Source organism: Pleurodeles waltl, chromosome 2_1, assembly GCF_031143425.1.
Source record: "Pleurodeles waltl isolate 20211129_DDA chromosome 2_1, aPleWal1.hap1.20221129, whole genome shotgun sequence".
Lineage (NCBI taxonomy): Eukaryota > Metazoa > Chordata > Amphibia > Caudata > Salamandridae > Pleurodeles > Pleurodeles waltl.
The window spans coordinates 539,311,791-539,336,783 of record NC_090438.1 but is presented as its reverse complement, the minus strand read 5'-3'; the positions used below and the strand labels follow the sequence as shown (position 1 = coordinate 539,336,783).

The window sequence follows — 24,993 nt, the reverse complement described above, 5'->3', positions numbered from 1 at the left end:
GTCACAGATCTGGGTTCAATCCATTATTATTGTGCTCGCCACGTCACCCCAGTTTGGACCCAGCCATTTAGAAATCAGTCTTTACCCTGCTTACCATGGGAACAGTTCAGTCTGAACTGCCAAGCCAGGTCCTCCCTGGACCGGAAACAGGCATCCTGGGACTGATGCAGGAGGATCTCACTATGGGAGCTTCCAAATGGATGAAGGGTGGATGGATGGGTGGCATGGGGTGTACAGTGGAAGAGAAGCATGTGGGTGCCAGGGAAGGGTAGATGAATGCAATATTAGGAGGCTGGAGAGCACCAGGCTGAGGAAGTGAGGCAAAAAGGTGTCTAAGGGCAGAAGATCTCACTATGGGAGCTTCCAAAGGCACAGGTTAGACAAGGAGGGTGATACAGTAGCAATAAAGGATATGCCACAGTTGTAGCTGGAGAAAGGGTAAAAGGGTTAGGATTTTGAGGACAACAGCAAAAGACAGTTCCAAAGGTGGAAAAAAGAAAATGATAATGCTAAATGGCAGACTGCCTTTATTGTTCTTTCCGAAACAGTGCAGTCATCAAGATATGCGACAAGCATGATGTTTTATTTGGCAGCAGCGGCCCATATGTATGGGCTAAGAGGCCACGCCCCCCTAACTTTTTCCTGACGTGAAGTGTATCTGTCAGTCTGAACAAATGTCAGCCTGACAGATACCCTTCTGGTTCAGGTCAGGCAGCCAGGATCTGGACATGCGCTAAATGCGCAGACTTTTGCACTGTGAGCATGACCTTTTCACTCTGGCAAATGTGCCTCTAGGCCCTCCCCCTCATGACGAGGGGGAATGTCACTGATTGCTTTGGACATAGGTGCTTCAGTTTGAGCCCTGAAGCGCCCAGGGCAGAGTGTTAATCAGTGATACCTCGTCACAGAGTGGAGTGGTGTCAGCAGTCTCACTGACCCCATCCCACTCTGACTAGTGAGACAGTTTAAATATTGCTGCCTTCTCTCATTGGCTGACCTAACCTGAGGTCATCCAAAAAGGGTAGGCAGCAGTCCCAACCCTCCTGGGACCTCCAAGGCTTGAAACTGCTGCCTTCCCTCATTGGCTAACCTTAGGTCAGCCAATGAGGGAAGCAGCAGTCCCAACCCTCCTGCGACCTCTGAGGCTTACCTGTTTGGAGCTGCTGAGGTAAGTTTTATTTTGTTTTATGTTTGGTGAGTGCGTGCTTGTTTGAATGTATGTGTATTTCTTAGTGAGTTTTGTGAATGGGTGTGTGAGCGTGTCTGAATGAATGGGTCTGAGTGAGGTGCGTGTATGCATGTGTAACCTCCTCTCTCCTCGCCCCCCCTCTCGGAAAATTAACATCCGCCACTGTTATTTGGAATCCTTCTTTATCCGAGAGAACAAACATTAAACTAACAGGCTAAGACATTTTACATCTAACCTTGGTTTCTGTATAGCGCTCTGTAACAGTAGTTCTTGTATTTCAATTCAAGGCACTGCCAGTTTTAAAAGATGTGATTTGAGGCTCAATCATTACGAATGATTGGACCAAGACAGCAGTGTGTGAAAGTAGGGACGCTGGAATTATCATCACATGTATCCCAGAACCTGTATATGACTAGAACACTCCACACTTATATTAATTATGGATGCACAACTATTTTCAACAGACTTCTAGCCAGTACAGAGCAACACAGTACTGGAGATAGCGTACCATACACATAAAATGTCATAACACATCATACACAATAATGCAAAACAATAAACCATACCATAAAATAACATAACAATTGTTCCTCAAATTTAATTTCTAGATTATCCAATACCACATGAAGGAGATCAAACCAGAAAATGTAGTATGATGCACTAACAAGGAAGGTTGGTGCTAAACAAATATCAATATTATATCATAACACGACGTGATCCTTGGACAAACCTTTCTCTCTGAATGACTCTTCCTGGTACTTCAAATTGGGTGAAAACAATGCTCCATTCATGTTTAACATATATGATGATGTTTGCCAGGTGTGTGTGCATGTATGTGTGCGTGTATATATGCAATCTGTTTAGAAACAGAGGGAGATGGGTGAACAGTGGAATTGCACCTTGGGAAAGAGAACCAATGAGTTAGGAGGAATGTGCACATAATCGATGGAGTTTGATGAGTAAGCGAGAAAACAAACAGAGGGAAGAACATGAGAGAGGACGGAATTACAAGAGAGACAAAAGAAAAGAAAGGGAACAATATTATAGAAGGGAATAAGTAAGAGGAAAGGGGAAAGAAAGGGGAAATAAACTAAGTAATAGTGTGAGGATGGAGGCAGGAGTTGGATGAAAGGGAAGGGAGGGGGTGGGGATACAGAAACACACTGCGAGGAGAAACGGGGGAAAAAATAAGATAGAGAAAAGAGATAAATTGGCAATGTCTGGTGGCAAGAGAGAAGATGGGATAGCTGAATGGAATACAGAGATGAAAGGTGAGTAAAGAATTGAATGGAGAAAATGAGAGAAAGATACGAGAGAAAGGAGTTGGGATTAAGGGGTACATAAAAATGTAGAAGAGACAATGCAGATAGAAGGACAAGAAAGCAAAGCCACCACTGGCAAAAGATGATTGGGAGATAAAGAAAACTAACTAGGAGAGGGAGTAGTGACTGAGAAAAGGAAATATGAGAATGATATCAAAACTAAGAAAGAGAAAAAACAAGAACACAAAGCTCAAACGGGAATGGGGAACAAAGTTGGCAAGAGAGGAGATGAGGCTCACCCACATTCTGAGTCCTACTTTTGTAGGAACTTGGTTTCATAAATGGGGGAATTGCCTCTAACTTAACGTTGTAAGAAAAACACACAACCAACCACTGCAGCTCTCAATGATGAGGCTACACAGGTCAGGCTTGCGGAAATATTTAAACTGCAAGGGTGTGAGCACTGGTGCTGAATAGCCTTGTGTCATCTAACTTTACAAACACAACTAAGAACGGTTGAAGTCAATGAACCTCCTTTGCCCTGCATTGACTACACCTGCGGTGGTGCCCCCTGTGATCCCCAGGATGACAGTTCTGGGCCGGCCCTGAATTAGAAGCTGATGGTCATTCCCCTAGACTCACTAAAAAAACATGCAGTGCATTCACATTTAATCATATGTAACCACAGCCCCAATACAGCACACATTTCTCTTCCTAGGGTGCCCAATCATTCCATTTTAAGTTGGTTGGTCCTTCATTTCGGACGTTTATCCTGTTATAGGCAGTAAGCTCATGCAGGACACCAAATGTCCTGCAGCTGGCCATAGTGCCCATTTCACCAAACACCCTAGGAAATTACTCGGTAACTTACCGTTAATCTTCATTACTCCGAGTCATAGTCTTCCTCGTCACAGTCCTTACATCATGAGCACCTCATGGCTTGTACACATCATTCGTCCATAACACTATAAATACTATTATTTCAATGCCTACACCAATATAGCCCCCATCACAAGTTCAGTAAACCAGGGGACATATAGGTGGAGCCAAGGCAGAACACTTGCTGCAATACTAAAGCTAAAATCAAACTACAATTCCCCCTCCCTACCCTCAGGGAGGGAGGTAATGCAGAACTGAGGTGAGGAAGACTGTAACTCAGAGTGATGGATATTACTGATAAGTAAACAAGTAATTAACTACCTCATCTGTCTTTCTTGCCACAGTACTTACCTCTTCAACATATACCAAAGTCATAATGAAACGTATTGTGAGAGGCAGATACAATGTAACGCCCAGTGTTAATTTAAAACAGCAATTTCAGAAAGAAACCCACAAAACCTCATGCTACTGCAGAAAGTACAGCTGAACCAAAGGAAGAGGAGTAAACTTCACCCATTCTCAGTTTGTAATGGGAAATGAAAGTATGATGATCATACCAAGTAGCCCCTTTGCAAATACCCTTTGGCAAAACCGCCTTAAAGGCTGCACCGGAGGAAGAGACTGCCTTAGTGGAACGTCCCTGAACTTGAGAGGGAAGAGAAAGACCCGTCTTTTGTTAAGCCAAAACAATCCCTGTTTTATCCACCTGCTAAGAGTGGAAACTGTAGGCTTATGACTATTGGAACCCATCCTGAAGGTGAGTTAACAAAGAATCCTCCTTCTGAAATGAGGCAATTCTTTGCAAATAGATCGTAAGAGTCCTAACCAGATCCAAAGAGTGCCTCCCTATGCTTTGAGTACTCTAGTTTCCCGATTCTCCAACTTTCTTGGGTTTTACAGGACAGTCTTGTAAGAAATGCCATTTATTACCACAATTTAAGCAGAGTATTAACACCCTGTGTATTTGTCATTCATTGTCACTTAATGGTCCTGTCTGCATAGGTTCGAAATCATCACCCTTCTTTGCATTTGGCTTCTGTTCCTTGTAAATCACAACCTTAGTTTCTGGTCTAACTTAATCTCAATGGTACTCTGTTAATTGATGATCTAATCAGACCACCAAATCTTTAAGTTCAGCACAATTTTCCAGGGGATCGACCACTATGGCTAGGAGATCTTTTAATTCGTCTCATAGTCCATTTTCAAATAAGGAACTCCTTTTACTCTCTGGCCAACCAGATTCCACTACCAATCTATTGAATGAGGTTATATAGGTTAATGAGTCCTTATTTCCTTGTTTCAGATTACGCAATTCCGTATCCATGGATTGAATGAATGTATGGCGGTCAAACAATTTTTAAAATTCTGCCTTAAAGGCGAGATAGTTATGCAGTAACGTGTCATCTCTTACAATTAGAGGTATCAACCATGCTCCTGCTGTGCCCCCAATTAAGATAAGATAAAAGCCACCTTGGCTTGATCACTTGGAAAACAAGAAGGAATTTCGTGGAGTCTCCAGAAAAAGCTCAGGAAGTTCCAGGAGTATAGTAGCAGGGCAGTAACGTGTATTACAGGGATACCCACTCCCTGACCAGATCTGGCTGCATCAAACTGTGCAAGACTTCCCTCTGCTGGTTTCCCCCCTTGATCAACACCTGATGTACCTAGATCGGTGTTCACTATACCCTGTAAGGCTTCAACCCTCTGTGCTAATGACTGAGGGCCTTATTACGAGTTTGGCAGGTGGAAAAGGGTGCCCACCAAACTCCCACATTCAAGAGACGGCCAGTGTGGTCTCTTTCCCGCCGTTCCTATTATGTTTCTGCCCGCTGTCCCAGCAGGAAATGTACAACAACATTGATGCTGGCTCGTAATATGGTAATCACAAGGTTGATGTTGCATGTCTTGAGCTGTTTGATTCATCAACCCCGCCGAGTTGTGAGGAACCAACGCCTCGCCACCGATGCTACATCACATCCCCTGCAATCATAAGGAGCCAATGCCTCACCTCCCCTGCTTTGCAGTAAGGAACCCATGCCCCACCTCCCCAGTAGCAGTAAGCAACAGACAGCTCCAGCAACGTCTCACCTCCCCGACTCCATGCAACATCTTTGTTTCATCAGTTTCAAAGGTACTGTGCCTGGGGGTCAATGTGACTCCATGACTAGCCCACACTCCCTTGCGAGTGGTGTTGGACTGCTGTGAACGACTCTGTCAACGACATTGTGATAGCCCCAGTTGGAGCTATTGTGTTTCTAAGTGCTATATTGAATTTTAATCTTTGAAAAGTCATATCTTTGCCTGTGTATGTTGGATTTTTTCTAAACTGGTGTGGAGTACTTTTGTGGTGCTTTCACTGTTACACTGTGTGTGTGTGTACAAATAGTCTACACGTTACCTCTGAGATAAGCCTGACTGCTTGTGCCAAGCTACCAATGGGGTGAGCAGGGATTATTTTATGTGTGTGACTCTCTTATCCTGACTAGAGTGAGGTTCCCTACTTGGACAGGGTATAGTCCACTGCTAACAACAGGTAAGAGGAACGGAAGTGAATTCCTGAATGATGAGCAGCCGTTCGGGTGCACTGCCAGCATAAAACGGCTAAGTGCACCACTGCTTAAAGGGACCGGGTGGCCAGAGCGCCGCTCACGCATCAGGCCCGACACTGCTCCCCAACATGGCTACTGTGTCATGACCACCTTGCATGAACAGATACCTATCCACATTATGCAGCTTCTGCCAGCCATGCTACTGCTGGTTCAGACAACATGGTTGGTGGGGGGCTCTTTCAGGCAATAATGTTACAGCATGATGCAGGGTTTACCCCTTTCACCTGCTGTGGAATTGCTTTTTGATGTAGCAGACACATTAGCTGAGGAGAAACCCTCTACCAACCAATAGGCCAATAGGAGCGCAGTAGAAGCACTCTTTATATCTGCATCACCAAACATCTGGGAAAAGCTACAGTTCTGAAAGCTTTTTTTAGGTTGATCATATAAGGTCTGGCAACAGCATTCTGTTCAGAACTAAAAAGTACCATTCTATATGAGTCATTACATAGCCTTAAAACATGTCAACACATCTCAAAAGGAACTAACTCCCCTGGTGCTCATTCAATGTTTTATTATTTTTTCTTTCTTAGATGCAGTCAAGTTGATGAACAATCCTGCTTAACCATATAGATATTCTCTAGAATACACTGTCTACTATTTGGATCTTCAGACTTGTCCATGGTGCATACATTGCTCTCATTATTTAGTCCTTCCACCCTGCTACTGGTTGTTCTCTTCCTCTTTTTCCTTCAAGTTTTCAAGGCATCATAGGTTTTTTGTAGAGAATTGGGTCTTCACATTATGGGACTGATTACAACTTTGGCGGAGGGGGTTAATCCATCCCAAATGTTACGGATATCCCGCCCGCCATATTACGAGTCCATTATATCCTATGGAACTCATAATACGGTGGGCGGGATATCCGTCACATTTGGGACGGATTAACCCCCTCCGCCAAAGTTGTAATCAGGCCCTATGTGTCCAAAGTATGAAATCTTCAATCTCATCATCTGTGATTTGAGTGAAAGATTTGTCTTGATTTGAGAACAGATATAACTTTGTTTTTCTGGCTGTCTGTGATATTATTAGACATCTCTTCCAACACCACAGTTTAAAGGCACCTCTATGCTCATATCTATATAATGTCATGGGAAATACCACTGCTTGTGTGATCTGACCATTGTTCTCACATAAGCATTTATGCACTTGAACATCTTTTCCAAATCTTTCCAAGTCTACGCAGTGCTCATCTGCAGCATAAGACTTGACTGCTAGAACCTTCTTATTAATTTTATCCGAGAATACATCAACTTTAAAAGTGGTTACTACACCTGCTGATATTACTCAAGTCTTCTTTACATTTAGTTGCAGCCCCATTCTTTAAATATGCTCCATGAATTTTATTATGAGACCTTTGTGACTTTCCGCTACAAGAGTCGTGTTAACAGTATAACGGATATTGCTGATGATTCTTCTGTCAATTTTTCAATCCAATACTGTGTTACAGATCTTCTCTGGTCATAGTGTACTCTAAACACGGGTTGAATAGATTGGGTGAAAAAAGGGAGCCTGTCTACTTGCCAATCTGAAATCAGTCTGTTTACTATGTTCTTTCTTGAGTCCGATTTTCGTAAGATTTTCCAAAACTGAACACAATCAAAGGCCTTGCTGTAGCTACTGAAGCACATGCTTATTTCCTTTTGGTGTTCCTTGTTTTTTGCAGTTATTGTGCACGTATTAACAATTATGTCTCTTGTACTCTGGCCTTTTCTGAACCTAGGTCATATTTCCAATAATTATCTTTCCTATTAGGGCTCTGATCAGCTGTGAAAATTCCCTATTAATGTTTTAATAGGGAATCACAAATCCATTATACATAATAGCGGAATGAGTATCCAAATTATTGTTTAATATAAAAAAATCTACTCACTCCCTGTTTGATATCGTTCTCCTTAGAGAACAATCCTTTAGATTTTTTTTCCTTCTACCTATGCTGTCTCTCCATGCTGGGCCTTAGGACTCTAGACACTTCCCTGCTGTCTGGCAGGGGGAAGTGAGTTCCCCACCCTATCTGTAGTAGGAAGAGGCAGGGGGAGGGAGTGGCAGGCTCCGCACCCCGGTTATACCCTATAGGAAAGGTGTATTAGATACCTGCGGGGGGAGGCTGTTCTTGGTTGCCAGGAGACGTACCGGCACCGATGTTGCCCCAAATTGCAATCCTTTAGCCACATCCAAGGCCTGATTTAGTAGGCCTGAGGGTCTTGCAGGCATCTGTGCACAGGGTGGGGACCCCTTGAATGGGGAAGGTTCACCCCGAGTGGACCCTACAACGTCCCCTGAGGGGCTTGATAGAGGGGCAGAGGATGAGGTAGAGCCAGATGAGTGTATCCCAAAGGATGTGCTGGGGTAGGGAAGGCCACCTAGAAGGGAGGGGCTGCCGGAGAGAAGCCAGCCAGGACCCCAGGTGGGGAGCCGGTTTCCTAATAAGTAACTGTGGGCCACGGTCCCTGATCCCCTGTATGGGCAGGGGAGGAGGGGGCAATCGTGGGTGCTCCCCTAATGTGGAGCCTGTGCTTACCTGTGATAGGGGCACCAGGTTTTGTTGGCACTGGTAAGACACCAGCAAGGCATTCACCCATGCCTCTGTTCATGTGGGGACTCCCTATACGGGGAGGGCCAGGGCAGTGGCCTGGCACATGCCTAACATACATTGGAGCACCATACGATTCAAAAGCCCAAGGCTAAGAGCCCTAACCCCCTGGCAATGACGAGTGAAGCACACATGCCATCCATATGGATTGAGACTTGCACTGATACTAGGGTGCAGGGTTAGAGTACCCCAGCAGAGCCAGGTATGGATGGGGGTTAGCCCCTCTGACCAGGGACGTACATGGTCACGGCCGGGTGTAGTGGTTACTATAGGGGGCACACATTGCTGTAGTGACCAAAGTGCGTATATTTACCACTTCGTATTTTCAAATAGGAACAGAGCCCAAGGGTTCAGGACTACCTAGAGCGCACAAGCACAATGTTGGTTGTTAACCCAAAGTGTCACTAGCAGGCAGGTGCGTGCGCCAGGGCATGTATGCCCGGGAAGTGCCGAACACCCACGCGTGTTCGCACTACCCATGAGATTTGCTCTACCCATATGTTGGTATGGGAAGACGAGGCTTGTTAAGTCTGGTTGCAATATTAGATTGCAGGGGTATCGTTGAACTCAGGCTGACAAACCCGCGCAGTTGATCACAGTAGTTTTATCATCACAGCCCGAGAAGTGCCACTTCAGAGAAGTGGGCATTTTTAGGTCGGGACTGGTTGTGGTGGCCCGTAAATTAGGTTTCATTCCATCAGTCCCGGGGGAAGAACACATCTGCACATCCCCCAGATGACCGCTAAAAAACTCACGCATCCAGAATGACAGATCCCTGCCATTTGGGGCCTGGCCAGATAGATGGGGCAAGAGGCTGTGACAGTTGGCCTCCCGGAGCCAGAACCTGACACCCATAAAGATACAGATCTGCATTCCCGGACCCCAGGGAAGACAGGGAGGAAATTTAGGGGAGACATCTGTGGTTCAAAGGAATACCCTTTGAACCAATCCTGACTTCAAAGCATTTACCTAGTATAAGTAGGGGTGCTCCACGTCTGCATCTTAGAGTACCACCTACAGATATATGAGACCAATGCGGCTGGACCGTGACAGCACACTGTCTGAGGAGGGTATCCCTGCACCCTTCCAGATTATAGACTGGCTAATGGCTGATTGCTTGCTACTGTGTGGCCTCCGGAAAGTGACTCTCCAAGGCCAGGTTGGCTTGCCCCCTGTGCTTGGCGGAGGTCTCATGGAGATCTAAGAGCTATGGAGGGGGACTTATATTTTAATTGGTAATATCTGGAGAGCAGTGCCCTCTTTTGCGCATACACTGTGCCAGACTCCACCTGGCAAGAAAATTGTGCATGTGGCCTAAGGAAGAAGTCTGGAAGACTGGCTGCATCAGTTGCGGAGCAGCAGAGTACTATGTGCATGTCTGGTGTGTGGCCCTTCAGATTGAAGACCACTGCACCCCAAGACAGCTTGTGAAGTGAACGGATCATTATTGTGGGACCTTGCTGGGGCTTTGCAGAGGTCAAGTGGGAAGCATTTCTCTCATGTGACTCTCAGCTAAATGCTCATTTTGTGCTGTGTTCGTTCATCGGTTGGAACACTTAGAGGTGTGGGTGCAACCCGAGGAGTGCGATACTTAGCCTAGAACTGCACAACGGGACTTGCATCTAGAGTGTTCATTCAGAGTGAGGGTCCATTGCTGCTAAGTTCATAGCATACTGGATGGAATACCTCAATCCAGAGGGGTACAAGAATCAAGAGTTGGTTGGAGCAACCTTGTGCCATCAGGAAACCCCAAGTCATTATATTGCTGACTAGTGTCCTCTTTTTGTGAGGCCACAGCACTGAGCACTTTCTACCTCAGATTGAACCTGTCTTGTGGGGGCCTTGGAAGTTCCCAGGCACCAGACAGTTTGTCTCCAGTCCGGAGGCACAGGCCTGCTAACTTGTTGCGTACAATCTGAGCCGTCTAGGGGGGATCAAGACAGCACACCCTAACAGCCCCTCCCCATTCCAGAGGTGCTGAACTTGGTTATAATTTTGCAACATTGGACTGTCGGGTGAGGCTGGGTGCCTCTGAGTCTGTCGGCTGGTCTTGGTGACCCTTCCCCTGTGTTTTACAGACCTCTGAGTGAACCTCCTATTTGGAGGCTTAATGTCTCCACATTGTTTGTCTGCTGGCTGTTGTTTTTCCTGTCTCTCACCTTAACCCTCACACCTGGGGGAGTTGCAGCCTGGTAAGGAGCAACTAGGTGCCCAGGGGGAAGTACCATAGTCTGTGGGTTGCCGTGGGGTGAGGTTGACTAGAGTGCTTGGTGCCGGGTGGAGGGTGGATTGGGACCAAGGGTGTTTAAAAGCAGATCGGCATCCACTTGCTAGTTATCAGGGTGCCTCATTAGGGTGCCGGAAGTAAGTCTGTACAAGAGTGTGTGTGTGTGTGCACTGATACCCAGGCACAGGGTGGATGTGGGACAGTAAGTCTGAGTGAGAGCAAGTGAGTGCTGGGACAACACCGTGGTGTTGCTGGGTATTCAGGTTCTTCCAGGGAAGTCCTATAGTTGACATAGCATTTTATTAGCGTCCCTAAGGCCATAGGTCTGATTGGGAGAGTGTGAGTACAGTGATGTACATTTTTGCTCCTTCATGCCAGCCCTCGGGTACACCCTGGGATACGTGTTACACTGATTGTGGGGGATTGTGAGGGTGGGCCTAGTGCTGACAGCGGGTGATCATCTCATGTGGATGTGGGGAGGGAATGAGCGTTTTCTCCAATGTATATGCACTAATCGATGTTCAACCCAGTGGGGCCTATTATCATGTATTGCTTTGTTCATTGAGAGTCACGCCCACGTTTACATTGTCTATTAGTGTTCATTGTGTGCTCATTGACTTTTAGGCTGAGATTGCATTGTAATCAAATTGTGTTAATCATGTGTGTGTGTTGAATACAAGTTTTCTATGCACAAAACCTGTGTAAAGTCTCTTTTTTAGGTTGTTCATCCGGGGGTGGGCAGGTTGTGGGAACGTGCTCTGCTGTTCCATTACACATTGCCTCTGAGATAAGCCCAACTACTCTGTGCCAAGCTACCCAAGGGTGAGCACAGGTTATTTAGCAGGTATGTCTGACCACCTGTGACAGGAGTAGCTCACTCTGCCTAGCTGTGCTCCTGTGACAGGAGTAGCTCACTCTGCCTAGCTGTGCTTTAGCCAACCCGACCGAGCTGCCTCCAACACTCCCCAAATATTTTTTCACATATTAAAACATCTAACTCTTAACATATCATCTTAACAACAATTTTAAATTAAATTTTACATCTGTGCTGCAGGACCCAATTATTGGCATATGAGTGAATGTTAAAGAAGAAAGTGTAGAAATACAAATATTTTTTTTTTATAATGAAGTTAACATTACGTCTGCAAACAAACCTCTTATTGAATTAATACAAATGAATCATTTGCAGAATATTTAAAAGAATTTAGAAACCATACCGGACTTGGTTTTCTGAAGGTTCACCTAACTTTGACAAAATGAGATACTGGAACAAAATGGGCTGTACAAGGGGTCTCCAACTTTTTCAACTGTGAGAGCCACTTCTGAGCCACGAAATCCATCCTGGGCTACTGATTAATAGTAACTTAAGCACTCTTGGAGAAAGGAAGAAAAAAAAGAAAGGAGAGGAGCAAAGGAAGAAAAAAAAAGTGAAAAGTGAGGGAATAAAAAAGAGGAAGGGAAAAATAATGAGTGATGGGAAAGGAAGAAATAACTAAAGACAAGAAGAAAAGGAAAATGGGAATAATAAAGGTAAGGAAAGGAGAAACAAAACAAAAAATATGGAAGAAAGTAAGGAACAAAAAAGACAAGTAGGAAAGGAAATAAGGACCAAAGACGAGAAATAAGAAATGTGATATGGAAACACGGAATGAAAGAAAGAAAGAAAGAAAGAAAGAAAGAAAGAAAGAAAGAAAGAAAGAAAGAAAGAAAGAAATTATGCAGTAAAGAAAGAAATGATGCAGGAAAGAAGGAAAAGGGAACAAAGAAAGCAAAGGTATAGCAATGAGAATGAAGTGAGCAAACATGAAAATGAGAGGTAAAGAGGTAAAAATAGCACAGAAAGATGATAGAAGACAGAAAAGAGGAGGGAAAGTAGAAAAATGGACTAAGGAAAGGAAATAAAGGAAAGCTAAAGGAAGAAAAAAAGATATGATAAAAGAAGAGAAGTGAAGAACGAAAGATGACAGGAAGAAAACAGTAAAGAAAGCAAGAGAGAAAGAAAGAAACAGATCAGAGGAGAAAAGAAAGAAGGAGAGAAAGGAAGAAAGAAGAGTGGAAGGGAAACATGGGAGAAAAAAGTGGGGAAGAATAGAAAGAAAGAGCGAAAGCGAAGAAGTAAAGAGAATCGAAAGGAAAAAAGGGGTTATGTCATAGAAAATATTTTAATGATTTGGAAAGGTCAACCTAAAGACCAACAGCTGTATTACATGTTTCTTAATATCAACATGTAGCGTGAAAGTTAAAATCACAAAAATTAAAATATACATTGTTTAAAAGCATCAAATATTCTAATCTATGACTCGTGGCAGAGCAAATGCCCAAATAGAAAAAGCAAAGCACTTACAAAAAAAAAAAGATAAATTGCAAGCTGTACCGGTGATAGATTTCTAGAGGGTGAATTTTACAGTATGGTACATCACCTACAAATGCATAGCACAGGGTGAATATTTGCAAAACATAAAAGATACCAATAAATATTGGGGAAATTAAATTTGCATTTTCAGAAAAACTGCAGTGTGAATAAGGTATTCATTCGCGACAGCCACTCATACAAAAATGTGGATGCAGAGGTTACTAAGACACCCTTTTCAGCATCTAGCTCGAGTTAATTTATTACAAGTACTTTATTATCCAGCGAAATGTATGCTATTGAATAAAACAGCGACATATATTACAGTTGGAAAATGACTGTAAAATACCTTCCATTCCAGAAGAACTCCTGGCGAAGTAGTCATGCTGGCGAAGTGGTCATTTAGCACCGGTAATATTACTTTGGAACAAAACCCCCCAAATAAACTTCAGCAGAATTACAGCTTTTAGAATTTGTTAAGTTAAGGTCTACTTGTAGTGTATGGTAGATCAATAACAAGGCTGCAACCCACTAAAAGAGTAGTATTGATATTACTGCATTTGTTCACCCTATCACATATTAAGAATAATATAGTAGTATGGTTACACAAATGTTGTAATACTGTATTAGTGAAAAGAATTAAAAAATATGGTGGAAAATCTTCAATTACCTCATTCAGTGGTAGTCGCCTGGGGTCGCATTTGAATACATTGTTGTGTTGATCGCTGTGTCACCACAGACAGAGATCTACCATATGCTAATGAGCCTTGGTCATCCCCTTAAAGGGACAATATCAGAGATGACGGGGACAACGGTAATGTAATAGGGTGGGAGGTAAGGTGTTTAGGTCTACCTGCTGAAGCCCTCTAACTTACACCAAAGTGGAAATGTAATGAGATAATACTATCTTCCATGACATGCCATGGGCTTGATGAAGAGCCCATCCAAGCAATGGCAAATGGGGTTGACCCAGAGCTCAGTTTCTCTTCATTACTTATTTATTCGTGCAGTCCTTAAAGTACTGGTAACATGAGTTCCCCAGACTTCTAAATGTATCTATAGTGAGACTAAAATAGAGACCGTAATACCCTAATATACCTTTCTAATGACTATTTGGAATTACATTGAATTGTCTACTTGGCAGTCCATTTTTTTAAAGAAAATTCATATACTAATAACTGGCTACACTATGAAACTGTTTATAACTTCCCAACCGAATTTTCCACCATATTTTTGGCCACTGTATCTCCTTGTCTTGTGCTGTTACCTCTTGTGTCTACCCCTCACAAGCCTCCACCGGAATGCTTTCAGCTCTACCGAGGTATGTGCAAGCATTCTGAAGCAGTCACTTGGAGGTGGACAGTACTTCATCAATAAAATAAATTCAGAGTCATAGTTTACAAATACAAATATTGAATGTATATCTATTTTGATTGAGTAACACTGTAGCTAAAAAGGCTTTCTAGCATGTTGTTCACCCTTAATCAGTTCCACCCCTTTGTGTGACTACGTGACATAATGGTTTCATGCAAGGCTTTAAAATATAGAAAGGGTCTAAACATACTGAAAATATATATGGTGCAGCTCTGTCTGCAGTACATGCTACATTATGGGGTTTATGGCTTATAATCAGTGTCTGCTGTCTGTGAGCTGATTGCACTGCTCTATGTTTTTTGTATGTGAAGCACGATCCATTGGAAAAGCTAGAAAAGAGATATATTTAATCATCAAGCTTTATAGTATATTTTCAGAAGGCATACTGCACAAACTTCCTACCTCTCAGCAAACACATCTGTATTCGCATCTGTGACAAACTATTAGTGCTCTGAGTTCAGTGCTGCTGTTGGGGCTGTCCTACCTGGCCTGAATGTGATCTATGAAACTGTGTAGGGGCCAGACTCCGTGGCTCGATGGTGAACAGATGTAAGCACTAGACTCTGTACTCCAGGCCTTCCTGCTGCAGGCTTTTTATGGTGCCCCGAGAGGCAATGGTGTAGCAGAGGAGAAATGGGCCCTAATTCAAGCAAGGAAATCAGGCCCCCACTGATGGAAGTTCAGAACTGGAGCATCTGCTATGACGGACCCCTAGAATAAACAACGCAAATGTCCCTGGCATAGCAAATGCATTTCTACATTAGCACGTTCTCCTGAGAAGTGAGAGTGGAGCTGGGCTTAAGTGCGGCCGCTTGCAAAAGTCTGTGATCCAGATTTATCAACACTTTGGGCCTCATTATGAAGCTGGTGGTCTCATGACCGCCAGGTTTGCGGTGGTGGTCAGACCGCCGTCATTGCAGCGGTCCGAGCTCCATATATGACTAACACGGCGGTTGCGACGCAGTCGGACCACCAGCACTGCCAGGATTAGTTGCCCCGTCAGTCTGGCGGTCGTGGCGGTCCTAATCCACCACAGTGCTGCCCTGGGGATTATGACTACGTTCTCCAGCGATTTCATGGCAGTAACACCGCCATAAAAAGACTGGCGCAGAACCAGTGCAGGGGGTCCCAGGGGGGCAACTGCACTGCCCATGCACTTGGCGCACCCTGCAACCTATAGCATTGCCGCCAGCTCGATTACGAGCCAGAGACAATGCTGTACACTGTTTTCTGTTGGGCCAGAGGTCGGAAACTGAGGTTTCCGCCCGCTGACCCAGCGGGAAATTCGTAATGGGTCCAGTGTGGAGGCAGCCACAATGGTGGCAACCTCCCCGTCGGGATTTCAGTGGACTGGCTTTTCCATCAGCCAAAATTGTAATAAGGCCCTCTGAATAAGTGCAAAGTCACCAAAGTGAAGCAAACTGATGCAAAGTGTTGATTTAATGTTTACTTTCTTTCCACTGGAAAGTTGTTTAAAAGTGACACAAAGGAGCATTTTGCACTGCTGTACATTATTTAGCTGTACTTTGAGTTAAAAGGGCATCCCATAAGTGGTATATCATGAGCTTCTACAGGCTACTATGGGTTTCCATTTAAAGCCCAATTGATAAACACCTATGCCTCCTTGAAGCAGTAGCAAATTTTGGGGGAAAGATTTTTTTCTCCAAACTCTTACAACTTTGTATGTGTGCTGCATTGTACAGCACACATACAAAGTGGGACAAGTTGAAAGTATGTTGGATCATAATGTTTTGTAATGGAAGGGCATTTTTTCACTACAAACCCTTTGCCAGACATCACACACACACGTCTGCACTATTGTGCGAAGAAGTTTCAGTGGCACAATGTAGCTTAATTGTGTGCCAGTGCCAGAGAAGAGAACAGCAGTACCATATCTTTGTATGTATGGAGCTGCCCTGTTATCTCCCTTTCACGCATATCAGCGCAACCAAATGAGTTGCATGAAATAATAGTAAATTTGGCAGTATAGCAGAATATGAATGCTTGCACCCGAAAAACTGCAGTTGCTTGAGTTCATGAGTTTGAACCCCAACAAAGACACCAATATATGATGTATAGGCAAAGCATTCAATGCATAATAAGGGCTTGGCCAACCTAGCCAATTGCTGAAAAGGACTGCCATAAATCCCTTTTCTGCATGGTCATGTTCTTATGCTGCTGGTGTATTGTTTGTGGTGTGTATAGTGCATATTATGTTTTGTGGCAATAGGTCTTGCCAGACAGACAGCTGTAGCAGGAGACCCAAGAAATTCTCCTGATAAAGTGTCCTGAGAGTGCCCACTTCCTTTACGCAGGCAAAGATCTTTTAAGACTATTGGATTGCACGATTTGTTATGTGGGCTGTAGTGTCATAAGTGGGTAGTAATTGCGGTGTTTGGTATTGTCATTACTCTTAATGTCTGCCCCAGCTTTACTTATAGCTCAGTTTGCTGGCTGGACTCTGCCTGCCAATCATTTCATGGTTTCTGCCATGGGTCAGCTGCATTTGTTAACCTTCCTTCTCATTTTCTTAGTAGGGGACATCACTCTATCCATTTGTCAACCTGTTCCATCGTTGGGCATGTGACTACTAAAGAGTATCAGTGCCACATTCACCAATAATGCCATGAGTACCAGTGCAATCCACGAAATGATCCCACAGCTCGTTAGATGGGTAGAAGCAGACAAACATAACAGGGTTGCAAAGGGTCCATCAGTGCCATGGGCTCCAGTAACACTGCACCTGCTACACTATAACTAGTTACATCCCTAGGAAGAATATTTTTTCATCACATCTGTCTTCCAGGATCGGATGTTCAGTGTGAACAAATATATTCAAGGCATTTTTTCTACTCATACAGGTCTCAGTCTGTGGTCATCTAAGTCTTTTTGGCCCAAGGCCTCAAAGTAGAAGTAGGGTCCTACGATTTAGGCAGATAAACCATTGTCATACCTAAATCTGGGGTACATTCACAAGCCCAGCAATATAAAAAAACAATGGAACAGATTCCAGGAGTACTACAAGAGTGAGCCACACTTTCTCAGACCAATCTTTGTGAATTGGACCCCTAGTACGTATCTGCCAATCTGACCCCAAGAATCAAACCCTCAATAAGACTTAAGAAAGCAAAACTGCTCCAAGAAAAGTTATTTCATAGCAGCTGCAGGCCACTTTTGGAAATGCCTTTCTGCGCACATCAGAAGTGGAACTTACAAAGTGCCTTCAAAAAACAACTACAAGCTCACTTCTTTTTTCAGATGTTTAACTAGACACTGTATGTCAGTCTGGCAACTGGAAACTGGAAAGGCAGCTCAACAGCTCATTAATCCACCTCCAATGCTTATGGCCACTGTCTAGTCCCTACCCTTCCTCTTGCACTCTGCACTCCCCTTGTGATGTCCACCTCTGTCAACCCAACACGGTGGAACCCTTATATCCTGTTTTCCCCACCTCTTAAATCCTACATATACAACCACTTTGCACTCTGGGGGCCACTCACATGTTGCACTACATTCTCTGCAACCATTGTGTCCTGTGCACCCCACCCCCTTTCACCCTCTGCTCCAGACCTTCTTGCACCCTGTGCTCCCAACCCATATTACAACCTGCACTCTCTACCCCCTTATACATTGTGTGCCCTGTCACTCTCTGTTACTAACTGTGTGCATGTTGCACTCAGAACCCCATGCATACTAAGCCTTGACACTCCCTATCCATTCACCTTGTGCTACCCAACCCCTTGTATCCTGTATTCTATGACCATTTCCCCATGAACTCTCAAACCCTTGCATAGTGAACTCTCACCCACTGTGTACCTTGGGTTTGTCACCCCATTGCACCCTACACTCCCCATCTTCTTGCAATTTATGTTCCTTACCCCATTCCATCCTGCAATCCCCGACACACTGCACTCTCTATCCAATTCTACCCTGATTTCCCCACAAGTTTCACTGTTTACTCCTCTGACCTCGCTGCACTCCATGCCCTTGCACTCTCAACTTCCCAACTCATTACACCTTGCACTTCCCACCTCTTGGAGCCAATGCTCCTCCCTCCCTTTTAATCTATCTTTTTGCATGTTGTGCTCCTCATCCACACACACCTTGCACTACCCATGTCTTTACAGCATTCCGCCCTCCAACCTCTTGTACTCTGCACTACATCAACCCTGCTGTAAGCACCCCCGGCACCTTGATCTATCCATTCACATGTGTTATGTTATGTTATATTGATTTGTATAGTGCACTGATCACTCGGGAGGGTATCCAGGTACTAGGGCAGGTATGTAGGTTTGTGGTCCCCAAGGTACTTTAGCGAAGAGCCAGGCCTTCAGTTTTTGCGGAACTCAAGAAGTGTGGATAAGGTTCTGATGTGTTGAAGGAGGCCGTTACACTTCGTGGGTGCAAAGTAGGAAAATGAGCAGACTTCAGTTTTGCTTTTGTGGATGCAGGGATTGTGTGTGAGTGAGAGTGTGGCAGAGCGTATGTGTCTGGTGGACTGGTCAAAATGTATACGACTGTTCAGATATTCTGGTTCTGGGTTGTGTAGTGCTTTGTATGTGTGTGTGAGAAGTTTAAATTGGCTGTGCATGTGAATAAGGAGCCAGTGAAGCTTCTTGAGGTGCGGTGAGATGTAGGTGCGGTATGAGAGGTTCAATATGAGCCTTACAGCGGTGTTCTGGATGGTCAGGAGTCTTTGTAGGAGTTGTTTTGAGATTCCTGCATAGAGTGGTGCTGTAGTCCAGTCTGCTCATGATGTGTGCTTGCATGAACCATGTGAAGATTTTTCACAGCATGCATAGAATGTGGAAGCAGGAGGTGCAGAGTGTGTTGATTTGAACCATCAAGTTGAGCTTGTAGTGTAGGATGAGACCTAGATTTCTTGTGTGGTCTTTGGTGGTGTGTGTTGGTCTTAGTCAGATGGCCACCATGTGGAGTCCCATGGGTAGGTCTTGTTGCCGAAGACCTGTATTGGTGAAGTTGGTTCTGACAATGGTTGTTTTGTCCATCAGGGAGAGGATGAGTTGGGTGTCATCGGCAAAGGAAATGACGGTGATATCTTGTGACCAGCAGATGTTGGCAAGCAGTGTCATGTATATGTTGAAAAGGGTGTGGCTGAGAGACCATTCCTGTGGAATCTGCATATCAATTTTTTGGTCTCTGATATGAAGGGTCGCAGCCTAACCCTTTGAACTGTTCCCAATGAGGAAGGGACAGATAAATTCAAGAATGGATTCTTGTATGACACTTCCTTGGAGTCTTATGAAGAGGATGTTATGGAAGTCAGTGTCGAAGGCCACAGAGAGGTCGAGCAGGATGAGGGCTGCCATTTCTCCTTAGTCCAGGATGTTTAGAATGTCAGCGGCAGTTACGATGAATGCTGTTTCAGTGCTCTGGTTCTTTCTGAATTCTGAATGAGTGTTGTCTAGAAGATGGTGAGGTTTGAGGTGGGTTGCCAGTTGCACCTTGCACTTTGCACCCCTTGCCTTTCTCACTCATTCCCCACCAGAAAAATATGCTCCTTAAACTCTTAACTTGCCATACTGTTGCACACTGCACTCTCTGCTCCTTTGTATCTTGCAGTCTGCACCACATTGCACCCTGTGCTCCTCATCCCCTTGAAACAAAATTTACCACCCTCTTGCATCATCCACTCCCTACCTTCTTGTACCGTGGGCACTCCACCCATTGTACCCTGTGCTCCAGAGTCCCATGGACATTGCACTTTCCAATACCTTGCGCTCCCTTCCCCATTGCTCCCTGTGATCCATACCCCCTTGCACCCTGTGGCCCGAATCAACTTGCACTTTGACACCTTCTTCCTTTGCAACCCTGGGATCCCCACACACTCACACCTTGAATTCTCTGGCCCTTGCAGCCTGTGCTCTCCATTCCCTTTCACACTGAAATCCAAGCCATTGCTTTCTGCACTTCCCATTATTAGAATACCCATTATACGTACCACTCCCTTCTTCCACCCTACCCTCTCTCCTTTCCCACTGTACTCCCCTTACACAGGCGCTCCCAACTCTCAAGCACCACACAATCCCAGTTCCCACCCGAATATGCCCTACTATTCTCACACCATTATAGCTCCCTTGTTCCACACAATTGCTCCCCACACTCTTTTCCCCTCTCAGAATGCCAATCGTTTTGGCTTTTGCGTCATGAAAATTGTTCCTTGAGCTTCACTTACACACGAGATAAAGCATGGGAAGCAGTAATGCAAGCGCCATGACACAGTACGTACAACATGTGCCACAGTACCATTCCACGTGTCAATCTGAGACATCACATCGATACACACTACCGCATGTGTGTATAATATGCAAACATGTAAACATGAAAGGAATGTAACATTTTTGACTTTGCCAGAGATTTTATAAAGTGCTTTCAATAGCTCAGTTTTGGGGCGCGTTTATAGAAAAACCTGTAAACAACTTATCAGGCAAGCTGAACAAAGGACAAATAGCTGAAACAAATATCCCCTGTTCGAACGAAGAGCTCCAGCGTGTTTCAGACACGGAAAATGCCATCTTTATATCTGCTCTTGAAGTGAGCGTTACCTGTCCACTAATAAGGTAAGCGCTTTGCTACGGCTTTCTGCCTTCTTTGTTCCTTGTCTAAAGAGGGTGGCATTTTCAGCCCAACAGCCCGCTGGCATCGCTCTGCGGCTCAGTTTGAAAATAAACACGAACGGGAAAGCACAAACCCTGCATTCACGCCTTGAAGGCAGCTGCCTCTGGTAAGCCATGTACTTGGCTGTTCCTCGGGATTCCTGAACAACGCTCCTGGGCTGCTGCTTTGAAAAGCGGGCCCTGTAATCTTGCTTTAAGCACAAACAGTTAATTTACCTCCCATCATCAACAGGAAAAGAAAATTCTCCAGCGTTGTGAGCAATGCCTGTGTTTTATATGTTGAATCCCAAATCAGGAAAAGCAGAGCCTCATTTCATCTGCTGATTCCACGAAACGCCTCTTTTGAACGAGGCATTAAGAACACATCAAAAAGAAAACATGACAGTGTGAAATGACCACACACACCACAGGTAACAGAAGCATTATTAACAGTCCTCTGCCTCCGCCAGTCAGAGCTAACTAGACTCCTACTGACAGCACTAGAGTAATCCCAACACAACATTCCACAGGCCAAAATTCCACCTAAGTCGCTAAATTTTTTCCTCTTCCAAAAAACATCTCTAAGAAAAATAAGCATCACACGTGACTGGTGGTAAAACAAACCTACAAATAAGGACAAACAGAAAATTAAATTGAAAAAACAAAACATTAAGATTAAACGGCGTAGAAAGGAGTTAAACAAAAGACAAAGTTAACTACATTGCGAAGAAATGTGGTGTGTTGTATGGTGTGGTTGTGCGACCTTATCGTTTAATACACACAAGTTACTACCTTGGGTCAAATCAAGTTCATTTGTTAAACCTTAACACATCCCTGGTAGCTGTGCCTTTGAGCAGTCAGGCTTAAACGAAGGAACAACTGTAAAGCATTTCGAAGTACCAAAACAACATAAAGTCACTTAACACAAAATAAATTTGACACCAATTTAGAACATAGAATGTTTTTTTAAGAGTTTTTGATACCAAAACAATCAAAATTCACTGAGTGTTCAGGAGATATATATATATAAAGTAAAATGTCAATCTCAGCTTTTCACTAAAAAATGTGAACAAGCATTGGTAACCGCAAAGTTTGGAAACTTTGGAAAACTTTTGAATAGTTAAGTTTGATTACTCTGGCCCACATTGGGGGCCAACTCTGATAGGGGGAAGGTCAAGGGAGCTAATGAGGTGTAATAAGACCTTCGCATCAAAGCAGTCTTAAGTCCAGTTCCAGACTCAATGGGTGACCCGCCACAGACTTCAATGGAGTGGCCCTGATGCAAGGAATATAGGATCCTGAAGATGCAAAGGATGATGTATGCTCAACGGGGGTCTTCCTGGGGCTATTTCACAGTCCAGGCAGAAAGATTTGGCACCAAGGATTGATGTCCCTCGAAGTCCTCTTTGGTCCAGAAAAAGTCTAGTTATCACTGCACCATTCGTCTGCTGTCCTAGTGAAACCAGTAGTTCCCTTGGGTTAAGGCTAGTATCCGTCATAGGTGACCAAACTGTATTTCCACAGCTCTACCAACTCCAACAGACTCAGGTGCAGCTTTTGAGTATCAGGACTTGGTTATACGGGCTGCACATCGGCACTCAGTGGTGATCAAGCCATTGTGGCTACTGACAGGCCAGAATGGGCTTCTTCAGCTTTTGTGGCTCTGGTGTTGTAACAGGGAATCAGCCAACCGACTCTTGGAGCTGACTTCTTTCTGGGGCTCAGGAGTGACAGCCCTCTCTTTGTTAGCCCAAGTGGCAGCAGTCCATCGTTGGGTGTTGACTCTGTTGCCAGGTTCAGGGAATAGAAAACATCCCTTCTTTGGCATCTCTACAGTCCACATGTGAATTCAGGTCTGGACTACCAGGGGTGCCACATTTATGCTCAGAAAGTGCCAGCAGGGGAGGTAGCAGGCTACTGATATCCAAATGAGCACTGGGGCCCTCGCCCCCAGTGAGGACTTTCTGCAATGCATTGCATCTAGCTATCCCAGAGTGCATTAGTCTACCCACTCAGTCAGATGGCATAACCTCCCTCTCAGCGTGTGGAGCTTGGTAGCCTGCCCTAGAGGTGTGGGTACCTGAAGGGCTACATGCCCACTGAAAAAACTGTTTTGCAACTGGTCTCCCCTCTCTGTCCACAACACCAACCTGTTTACTTCAACAAAAGAGAAGCCCCTCTTGTATATGTTCACCATTTGCCCTTCAAAGGCAGCTTCCCTTTTGAAGCTCACCTTTTGGGCTCACATCCTGTGTGGCTTCCTCCCAGGGAGAGGTGACACCTCTTCCAATGGCAGACCTCTATTGATCATATTCCAAGGAGTCGTTCACACACTTCTCCCAGGAGGGAAAAGGCTTTCTTGAGGCCAGCATCTGCGAGTGGCCACAGGAAGACTTGAGAAATAGAAGTTGCATTTCTGAAAAAGTTACATTAAATTCAACTTCGGTGTTGTCAGGTTTAATGTAATGATTATTTTGATACTTTGAAGCATGAACTTTAGAAGTACCATTCTAAGTTAGCACAGCTGAGTTGCAAGCATGTAACCCTGTACTCGCCAATGGAGCTTCTAGCTTTTTCACAGTGAAAACATAAATTTTACAGTTGTATGTTATTTGCCATTTGGACATATAAAACATATGTACTACTTTTTAATATACAGCACCCCGCCTTAGGACTCAATAGGCATAAGGGGGACATATGCATAATAAAAAGGGAGGTCTGGGCTTTTGTCATTAGTTTAAATGGCAAAGTCAAATTAGCAGTTTAAAAATGGTCTACCAGGATGTAGTGGCAGGCGGGGAGGCATGTTTGACGTTGACATATCCAGGGTGGCATAACCAGCAGCCCTGGAGGGATACTTTAACTTCGAGGTCCTGGGTTCCTCTGGTACCATATACTAGGGTCTTATAAGTAAGTAAAGGTATACCTATTTGGCATAGCCAAAATAACATTACACTCTTAAGGGTCAAAACAGTGGTTGAGCAGTAGGCTTATCAGAGGGTAGTGTTAAACATTTGTTGAACACACACAGGCAATAAATTAGGAACACACACTCAAAGACTTAACTCCAGGCCAATAGGTTTTTATATGGAAAAATATATTTTCTTAATTTATTTTAGAACCACAAGATTCAAATTTGAGGTAAGTACATCAAATGCAAGGTATGTCACATAGGTAAGTATAGAACTTTGATTTAAAACAGAAGTACACACAGTTTTAGTTAAAATGGCAAATAGCTATTTTAGAAGTGGACACTGCAAAAATCAACAGTTCCTGGGGAGGTAAGTTTTGGTTAGTTTCTCAGGTAAGTAAAGCACTTACACAGTCAGTCTCCTGGGCATGGGCAGCCCAGCGTTGGGGGTTCAAGGCAACTCCAAAGCTACCGCACCAGCAACACAGGGCCGGTCAGGTGCACAGGTCGCAAGGAGGGCCCAAAACACATAGGCGCCTATGGAGAACAGGGGTGCTCCGGTTCCAGTCTGCTAGCAGGTAAGTACCTGCGTCCTCGGGGAGCAGACCAGGGGGGTTTTGTAGAGCACTTGGGGGACACACACAAGCACACAAAACACACCCTCAGCGGCACAGGGGCAGCCGGGTGCAGTGTGCAAAGTAGACATCGGGTTTCCAATTGAAAGCAATGGAGGGACCTGGGGGTCACTTCTAGCGATGCAGGCAGGGCACAGGGGGTGCTTCCTGGGCCAGCCACTGACTGGGCTAGGATGAGGGCTGCCTGCTGGCCACTCCTGCACTGGTAGGTGGTTCCTCTTGGTCCTGGGGGCTGCGGGTGCAGTGGTTGGCCCAGGCATCGGGTTCCTTTGTTACCAGGTAGTCTCGGTCAGGGGGGAGCCTCTGGATCCTCTATGCAGGAGTCGCCGTGGGGGTACAGGGAGGTC

At 44.7% G+C, this 24,993-nt stretch overlaps 1 protein-coding gene across 1 annotated transcript in view; it reads right to left on the bottom strand.

Moving 5' to 3' along the window:
• SUSD5 (sushi domain containing 5) overlaps positions 1-24,993 on the bottom strand; it is a 416,012-nt gene that overhangs the window by 78,901 nt on the left and 312,118 nt on the right. The gene's annotated exons all lie outside the window — the stretch shown is intronic.